Genomic DNA, 10,000 nt, shown 5'->3' with positions numbered 1-10,000 from the left:
TTTGTGTAAAAAGACACTGAGAATGTTAAAGCAAGATTTTAGAAGAAGTAGAAAGAAAATTAATGGGAATTAAAAGGATTTAAAGCTACTGAGTACAGGAAAAACAAAGAATGTTTTAAAATATAGATAAAATAGTGATCTAGGGAAAGAATGCAAAAACACACATACACCAATAACCTCCTGATCAGTTCTAACCAAAGCCCATGTTCTGAGCTTTCTCTAAAAATCAGGAAGACAAGCTGGAGAAACGGAGGGACGAAGAGGACACGGACTCAACAATCGGACAGGACCAACAGCACCGTCACACCTACATCGGGTGGAAAGACCAACGAGTACGTGAGAAAACCATGTTTGAAGCGTTTGTCTGCATGTTACAACAGGCTGGTGGGCAACATATGGAGCGCGGACCCGAAAAAGGCTGCTCCCACAAAGGACGTCGTCGAGCCAGAGAAGTGCCGAGGCGGGTACCGTGGGCAAAATGGTGAGCCCAACCAGACCAGTGTTGGTACTGCAAGGACCTTGGACATTGGGTATGTAACTGCCCGAAGAAAAAGCAAAAAACACCTCAGACAAAGAACAACACTAGTCCCTCTGTTTGAACAGCTGATGAAAAAGGTAGTGCTGACACACACACACACACTCGCTAAAGGTAAAGGGGTTCCACTCACATAATTTGATTATTAGAGCTTATTAGAGCTTGACACTGAAGATTATTTGGTCATTCTATTTGGTCAATTGGGGCTGCAGGTCAAACAGTAAGAGAACAATTCTCTGTTCCTCTCTCCTATACAGGGGAAAAACAATTCTTGATGTATGATTATGTCCACTTATTTGGTTTAGGTAGTGATTTAATGTGTACTTTTAACATTGGTTTAACCTCAACACCTGACGGATTGAGATTTTATTGTAATGATGCAACTGACGTAACCACATTTGTTAATTACAGTGTGGCTAAAATGACCTCACTGAGGCGGCGTCTGTAATCAGCCCTGCCTCTGACTGCATGAAACCTGACAACCAATAAGCGTTCGTGAATATGAAACTGGCTCTGCAGTCTCCCCCGATGCTGAGACTGCCAGATCCCTAAAAACTCTTTATACAGACATACACGTACATACACATGCTTGCAATGAAGAAATGCTTTTGGCACGCTACAAACACACCCTATACGATAGACAGATCAAATTAGACGCAAAATACTGCACATTCAATAGAAACGACTTTTGGAAAATAGCTTAATTTATTCAATGTATTAATCTTATGTGTATACAAATGGCCTACCATGGTGCTAATTGTACAAGGGAAGAAAATTTAGTTTTTAGTTGATTCAGGAGCAATAGTTTGGGTTTAGTGAAGTTTTGTTCTTCAAAATAAGCTCTCTAGTAAACTAGTTTTTTCCTTTAGGGAAAAGATTGAGTGGTTATCCCAGGAAAGTTCACCATTCTTATGATATGTGTGTGTTCAGATCCTTAGGATCCTGAACTAGATAAGAAAGGGAAATGTTCATTGTTTTTTTTTCCTTCTTTCCATCTGAGTCCCCTGAAAATTTATTAAGCAGAGATTTGAAAATGTCTATTTGAAATTGAAGCCACACAGGCTTTAAAGTTGTGCGACTTGATAAAAATCACTCTTTGGCTGACATATTTTTGTTGCAGCCTAAAAGTATGTATTTGTTTACAAATTATAATGGAACACGTACCATGTCAGTCTGTTAATCCCCTGATTACGGTAAAACAAATTGGGACACCTGTAGTTAAGGTTAAGGAATCACAAATATTACATGCATTCCTTTTGTCACTTTTGTCAGAAATCTGACCGTGTTTTTAACTCTTTATTGACGGATGGGGTTTATAGTTCCATGTTTAGATTCTCCAGCACATACGCTTATTTTCTCAAGTAATGTAAGTAAGAAGAATCATTTTTATTATAAATGTTAAAAGTTTTATTCTGTTTAGGACCTTCGAGCAGTAAATGCAGTGGGTCTATGCTCGAGCACCTAATGTCTCCCACAGCTAAACATAACATGCTGCAGGGAATGTTAAAGGTTTTGATTCTCTGTTGTCTCGTCTAACATTTTTCTTTCCTCAGTGTTCCAGTAGAAAAGACAGTAAATATCGTTTTATAGTTCTGGGTGATGGTAAGCTGTACACCTTGACACACCTTTCAGGAATACATTGAGTTGTTATTTAATGATGCCATAAATTACTAAAAGAATAACAGTGTGTTTATATGTACCCTGGAGAAATCCTTCTTTCTTTGAGAGAGGACAGCCAGAGGAGGAGACACACACACACACACACACACACACACACACACACACACACACACACACAGAGATAAGACACAAGCTAAAACCAAACATGAGTAGTACAAGTGAAATTTTGGTTTAAAGAAATGATTTTGATATACATTTTTGTTGAATGTTATATGATGTGATATGTTTCCCATAACAGGTAACGATTTGGATAAATAGATGTTCAAAGTACACGTGCTTAAGTGTGCTTTATAAGTCTAAAAACTTTAATTTGTTATGATTCTTGGAACTAGCAGATGGTAATTAGTGTTACTTTGGTTTGTAAACTATAGATAAAAAAATTAAATAAACAATTTATTTTGGGTAAGTCGTTTTAGTTTAATGGTGATATTGGATAAATGAAAGTTTAAATGAGATTTAATCCTAAAAGCAGTACATTTCATATCATACTCTAATGAGTTTTTGAGTTGCTATATCACAAATTGTCTAAACTAAATTAGTTGATGTTGACGTTGAAACACTTTACTGTGGTGAATTTCATCTAAAGAAATTATTTATTGAACTTTTGTTACTGATAAACAGGATTTGCTGTAAAACCTAGAACAATGTTAAAGATTACAATATTAAAAAGATTATTTATATTGCTTCTGAGTCATGAGCTTTGTCATGTCTCAAATAGGAAGGATATAGTAGCAATGATAAATAAGGGGTTTAATAAAGAATAAGGAAAAAGTAGCAAGGGCAATAATTCTAGTGTTAAATAATTTTTCTAAAGACGTTTGAAACATTTGTTGTGACATCACTGTAGCTCCAGTTTAAAAGATCTTGAATAACAAAAGTGATAGAATAGTTAACAATTGTACATTTAAAGAAAAAATCTGCTTAGCTGAGAACAAAATTGACAAAATTGATAGTTCAACTGTAAATAAAAGGATCATCTACCCCCTGATTGACACAGTAGTGTAAGGGGATGCAATAGTAATTGTTTTTGTTTTGTTGGTTCTGATTTGCTCTGAAGAATTTTGCTCTAAAGAATTTTCTTTTTGACATAGGTAGGGAGAGGCCCATAATAAAAAACACCTATTTCTTCCACGGCAGTATAAGGGAAATGATAGGTTAGGGTAGGTTATTGCGTGAGAATTTTCTTCTGCTCTTTTGGCTATAAGGATCCAGGTGTCAAGCCTGGGGATTCTGTGGTGATAACAACTTCAGGAGGAAGGATTGGCAGATAGACGGTGAAAGAGACCATCGAGATCGATCCAGTGACACAGGGCAGTGAAAGGTTCCAGGGAGAGTCACCTGGATACACGCATCACTACAAAAGGTCCCGGAGGAGAAGAGGAGGACAGGTTTTTCTACAACCTGCAACAAGTGACGAGCAGATCCTCTGCTGAGTCACCTACGAGGGAAATCGATTCAGAGATCAGCCTGACAGACGGCGTTTCTGTGTTATCTCTGAAATCAATCGGGGAAAACTGGAGTTTTTCTCACTGTTTGCAACACGTTGAGAGAGGAGAAAAACGAGAAATTTTTCCAAAGAGGAAAAACCAGAAGCTACATATTGGTATTGTAGCCTGCTGTTTGAAATAATTTCAGAAGACAGCAGAATACACTTCCCAATTGTAGAGGACACACCACCTCTCTCTCTCACATTATTTGTTTTCTTTACACTGAGGAACTGTTGACATTCCTCTGTGACTCAGAGCAGTGTGCTCTGGCACACACACAGGAGCAGAGTGCTGTGATACGCACACACATGGAGCAGATGGACAGAAAGGACTGCAACAGGTACCCTTCAAGAAGAACATGGGGGGGTTTTCCACATTTGTAGTGTGATTATTATGATTTTCTATTGCATTTATGGTTTTTGCATTTTATTTTTGATGAGAGAAAAGTATGATAAATCACGTGTAACCATTCCTCCCAATATTTGCATACAAAAACACTCTAGGAACAATAGCGAAGAACATGGAGAGAAAGACGAGTGATGCGTTCACTACTTTCCATATCAATGAGAAAATGGTGGTTGGAATACAATAAGTACTAGTACAGAGCTAATATTACTGTAATGATTAACTCACGTCCACTCTTATGTTCCGATAACAGGCATTAGGATGGTTGGTATACGAATGCTACTAAATTGGAGCTAATTGGGGTTTTGTACCTTATGTGGTTCCTAATGACCACACAAATCTAACTGATAGATTATTGATGAAAGAAATTAAATTATTCCTAAACAGCAATATTGTTAATATTGAACAAAGTTAAGTATAAAGAACTAGGCCATTTTGTTGTGTGCTTTATAACCTAGGAAAAACTCCTTGTGGATCTTTTATTACATTCAAGTAATTTCACTTTCCACATTTTGACGACACATAGACACCACGTTTGACTAAGACTTTTGAAATATTATCTAATAGAAAAATTTTCTACTAAGGAATGACTTGGTTTTAGATAAGAAATGTATGCGTGATGTAAGTTAGAATGATTTTTGTTATGTTTGTTCACTATTTCTTCGCTCCCAGAAATAAGCTGTTTCCAGTGAAACCACACACATAGAATAACTGAATTTTATTTGTGCTCTGACAGCACTTAATGATGTTAGAGACAAGGAGGGGTCAGTCTTATTCTGATTCTTCTCAACTTTCACTCTGTGAGAGCTTTGATAATTGCACTGAGCGTGTTTCAATTGATTTATATTAAAATAACCAAAGGGGGGAAGCATTTGATGGCATTGGATAATTTAATTATCAGCTTTATGGAAAATGTGGCTTCGCAATATGGGTTTGGAGTACTTGGGGTTTAACCATGGGTTGTCAATGAATTTGAACTTTACATACGCATGGGTAGATATGAAATTAGTAAATGTTCACACTTCACACCAGGTTATTTTAATGTTTAAATACATAACACATTCTTTACACAAATTATAAGGCAGTAGTCTGATGTGACATTAACCAGTGACATTCAGGTCCAGGGTTTTTAGCAGATTAGTAGCAGATGTTTGGTCTTCAGATTTGTTTTTTTTGCTATGTCGTTACCCTAATCAAGAAGAGAATCAAGAAAAAGAGTTCTTCATTCTTATGGTAAATATGATTGAGCCTTCTGACGTATTCCGTCTTTCTGAATATTAAGAAGTAAAGTTTGGTTATGGGATTAATTCTATAATACGGTTTGAATCTTTAAAAGTAAAATTTATTTTGTGTGATTATTTTGTAATCAAAAGGGTGAACTGTGGTGGCAAATTTTATTTTAACCATTTTGTTTAATGATTGTTTTATAACGCCACAAGATTTAGCTTCTTCATGTGTAGATTCAAAAGGCTCCAAGTGAAATAGTTGGCAACCGTGAACTATAGCCCAGTAGAATTATTTAGTTCTACTAGCCTGAATCTCCTCACATTGTTGACTTTTGCTTAGATAGAAGTGGAGAAGGCCGATGACTGTTTACGACAGTGAGAACTACGTAGGTTTCTGTCTCCTGAGATAAGCAGGTGTTTAGTCTAATGTAGGAGACACAGGAGCAGAATGGAAGGTTGTAAAGTCATTTGACTGTCTATGGTATTTTTTAGAAAAGTGGCAGCATGCTAAAGATATTTGAAGAGGGGTGGCTTAACGAGAGTTTCTTCACTATAAGATGTTTTGATTTTTAGGTTTCTAGTGAGGAAGACTTTTTCAGACGTGCTGTGGTACTTGTGAAACTGTATTTTCTCCATTTGCAAAAGTAAATAAATACTCAATTTTTTTTTTTTTTTTTTTTCTCAAACAGTCGTTACTTCCAAACTTCCACCACAAGCCGTCTTCACTTTATCTGCTTAAAAATAAACAAATGAGGAGCTGAAATTCTTTAGCGAAAATAACTTCTGCTATGCTAACAGTCTACGAGGCCAGCTCTTTCACTGGTGCCTTTAAGTCTACACATGAACAAATTTAATATTTTTTGTAGAATATTAAAACAATCATTAAGACAATAATGTTTAAAATAAAATTTGCCACCACAAAGTACACAGAGAAAGTGCAAATATACATAGAGATAATAGAGAATCAGACTTATTTACATCTATCTTATAGAGAATCAGACTCATTTACATCTATCTTATAGAGAATCAGACTCATTTACATCTATCTTATAGAGAATCAGACTCATTTACATCTATCTTATAGAGAATCAGACTTATTTACATCTATCTTATAGAGAATCAGACTCATTTACATCTATCTTATAGAGAATCAGACTCATTTACATCTATCTTATAGAGAATCAGACTTATTTACATCTATCTTATAGAGAATCAGACTCATTTACATCTATCTTATAGAGAATCAGACTCATTTACATCTATCTTGTAGAGAATCAGACTCATTTACATCTATCTTATAGAGAATCCGTCACCTTACACGGCACAAAAAATGAAAGCCTACAAAAGTACAGATAGCTATCTTTTTTTTTTTCAAGAGTGGATGGGTTAACAACGCTGTCGTATGGGAGGTGAAAAACAGGAATATCTTCATAATCAAAGCAAAGGTGAGTGTTACTAGTTAGCTAGCTACCGCTAACGTTTGCTAATCTGTTCCGTCGTGTGATGAAGTCTTCATCTGAATACGTACACCCTCCCTGCCGGCGAATGACAGCTTGATAAGTAGTTTTTTTTTTTTAAACCTTCTGCCAACACTTGGCTATATATCATGTAGGGTGACCAGACGTCCCGGTTTGACCGGGACAGTCCCGAGTCCTGACAAAAGCTGTGTCGGGACGCTAAAATATCCCGGTTTACACCAACCACTATGAGATTGTCCTGGGTGTCAGCGTTTACATAACCGACGTGGTCTTATTATAGCCCGATCATTAACTAAACCCATCTAGATTATCGTATGATTTTAACATCTTCTTATCTGTCTCGTTTTAACAAGTCTTTTGCTGACACCTGTGTTAAATTTCACAGTAGGCTTTCAGCCAACAAATTGATTCTTGAGCAAATTCACTCCTCTAACAAATATACAGTACAGGCCAAAGGTTTGGACACACCTTCTCATTCAATGTGTTTCTTTATTTTCATGACTATTTACATTGTAGATTCTCACTGAAGGCATCAAAACTATGAATGAACACATATGGAATTATGTACTTAACAAAAAAGTGTGAAATAACTGAAAACATGTCTTATATTTTAGATTCTTCAAAGTAGCCACCCTTTGCTTTTTTTGATAACTCTGCAAACCCTTGGTGTTCTCTCAATGAGCTTCATGAGGTAGTCACCTGAAATGGTTTTACCTTCACAGGTGTGCTTTGTCAGGGTTCATTAGTGGAATTATTTCCCTTATTAATAAAAAAGCAAAGGGTGGCTACTTTGAAGAATCTAAAATATAAGACATGTTTTCAGTTATTTCATACTTTTTTGTTAAGTACATAATTCCATATGTGTTCATTCATAGTTTTGATGCCTTCAGTGAGAATCTACAATGTAAATAGTCATGAAAATAAAAAGGAAACGCATTGAATGAGAAGGTGTGTCCAAACTTTTGACCTGTACTGTACGTTATAGAATGATGTTCTTGCCCGCCAGCCAGTAGTTGTGACGTCACGTGCAAAGTATGCATATCGAATTTTACACAGTCTCCAGTTGTTTTATTATGACAGAGTAGCTGTCATAATGCTCTACATGGGATCTGTTGCTGATGTTAATAAACAACAGACTGTAGATGATCCGTAATCTGAACAGATTTATTCCCTCTGACATCTAAACGTCACTATCAGCAACACTTGTCCAGAATAAGCATTTAAATGAGACAAATAGCAGTTAAAATCCCTCCAATTCAAAATCAAAAAAAATCTTTTATAAAACGTCATCATGTTGAGTCGATTCTGAACCAATAGCTGTTAGATCAGCTGAGCGGCAGGTGTTTCCCAACATGCACTGGGTCCGCCTGGCTCTTGCAGTCGGTGAAAAGCAACTGCGCTGCCTGCTCTCAAACCTGCGGCCGCCTTGATGTCGTGAGACTATTGTTGCCCACGTGTGCATGACGTCAGAGCAAGTCGGGATCTATTATATACTATATATATTATAGTGGTGCACATCTGGGCCAATGTGTCGCCCCTTGAGTGTAAGGTTTAGATAATTGTGTACTACCATATATATATATATATATATATATTCAAAAAAAAATGCTGGCTGTAACCCAAATTTCCCCTCGGGGATAATAAAGTAACCTTGACCTTGACCTTGACCTTGAAGTAAAGGATCTGAATACTTGTTCCAGCGCTGGCTGTGGATCATTTCAGTTGAATGCAGGACTTTAACTCTTTAACTTTGTGTCTAAATGCAGAATATTATATAATCAGTTATATGTATATATATTTGGTGGCAGCTGCACCAGCAGCAGTAGTTAGACAAACAGACACACACACACACACACACACACACACACACACACACAGATAAAATCAGCGGGTTTCCAGTGAGTGAAGAGGGGAGGAGCAACAGGTAGAGGTGAGTCAGGTGAGACTCCATTTAGTGTGACCAGAAGAGAAGAGAGCAGGAGGAGGAAACTGAAGGCTGAGGCAGGGTGAGTGGTAATCAACATTTATTATTTTACTGTCAAAGTCTCTGAGTCTGTTTTCTCCCTGTGGACTGGAGAGGAAAGAAATGTTAGAATGAACTCAATAGTTTGATTCATCTGAACACAAAGTGCTGATTGGCTGAATAATTAATACACATTAAACCTGCTGTAGACCCAGAAAACACAGATTTAAAGATAACTGACGAGACTGAGTTCTGGATGGTTTTATTTAACTGTATGCTGTGTCTGTCTGTCTGTCTGTCTGTCTGTCTGTGAGTGTGTGTGTGTGTGTGTGTGTGTGTGTGTGTGTGTGTGTGTGTGTGTGTGCGTTTGTGTGTCCTGTTGAAAGTAGTTTGTCTGGATTCTTGGGTTGTGATTATAATCAACGGAAAAATAATCTCTAGAAAAACAATAGGGCTTCAAGCCTGAGGTAGAAAAACAACACTATTCACACAGCAGAGGCCCGATCCAGAAAGCAGGTTTAGTGAAGACTCTGAGTTGGTTAACCCTGAGATGAGGGAAACTCTGGGTTTTCCGTTCCAGAAAGAGAGGTAACTTAACCTCGGAGTCAGTTACTATGGTAACTGAGCCTGTGAACCTAACCTGGTCGGGAGCAGGTTTTCTTCAGTCTCCTCCCGCTGAGAGGGAGGGGAAACTCATTTCCTCATTCATTCAGTCTGTATCAGGCGTATTTTAATGCAGTTTTTATCTGCATGACTAAAAAAACATATTGGCTTATGTTAGGCAGACTATAAAATGTTTTTTTTTCTCAAACATGTCATGTCCTTTTGTCTACGATCCCGTTGATTGAACCAACTCAAATCAGCTGTTCTGGAACCGAAAACTCGGAGTTTCCCATCTCAGGGTAAATCAACTCAGAGATCAGGGTTAGACTCAGAGTTTGTTAAACCTGCTACCTGGAACGGACCCCAGGGCTGTGTGAATAGTGTTGTTCTTCTAAAGATTATTTTTCCATTGATTAAACTCCCGCTACAGCCTAAACTGTACATGGTGGGGATTGCCGTTTCCACGACTGGTCCAGATCCTTGCAAGGACCTCAGGCGCAACAATTGACCCACTTCCACCACTAGGTGGCGCTATAGCAGAAAAAAACGTGTTTGTCCCTATAACTCCCAAACTGTACATATAGGAAGAAAATTGTGCAAACTACACACAAATAAATTTGTAT

General features: G+C 37.3%; 3 protein-coding genes across 5 annotated transcripts in view; 1 reads left to right on the top strand and 2 right to left on the bottom strand.

Annotated features, from left to right (window-relative positions):
• LOC114548895 (NACHT, LRR and PYD domains-containing protein 3-like) overlaps positions 1-10,000 on the bottom strand; it is an 802,603-nt gene that overhangs the window by 318,693 nt on the left and 473,910 nt on the right. The window lies entirely within an intron of this gene.
• Positions 1-10,000, bottom strand: part of LOC114548893 (NACHT, LRR and PYD domains-containing protein 12-like) — a 594,283-nt gene that overhangs the window by 358,484 nt on the left and 225,799 nt on the right. The gene's annotated exons all lie outside the window — the stretch shown is intronic.
• The window catches only part of LOC114548890 (uncharacterized), a 590,132-nt gene continuing 588,925 nt past the window's right edge, over positions 8,794-10,000 (top strand). The window contains 1 exon segment of the mRNA XM_028568901.1: positions 8,794-8,817. The gene's annotated coding sequence lies outside the window, so the exon portion shown is untranslated.

The sequence above is a fragment of the Perca flavescens genome, chromosome 22 (genome assembly GCF_004354835.1).
Source record: "Perca flavescens isolate YP-PL-M2 chromosome 22, PFLA_1.0, whole genome shotgun sequence".
NCBI classification, from domain to species: domain Eukaryota; kingdom Metazoa; phylum Chordata; class Actinopteri; order Perciformes; family Percidae; genus Perca; species Perca flavescens.
The sequence above is the reverse complement of the archived record's forward strand: the minus strand, read 5'-3'. Positions and strand labels throughout refer to the sequence as shown.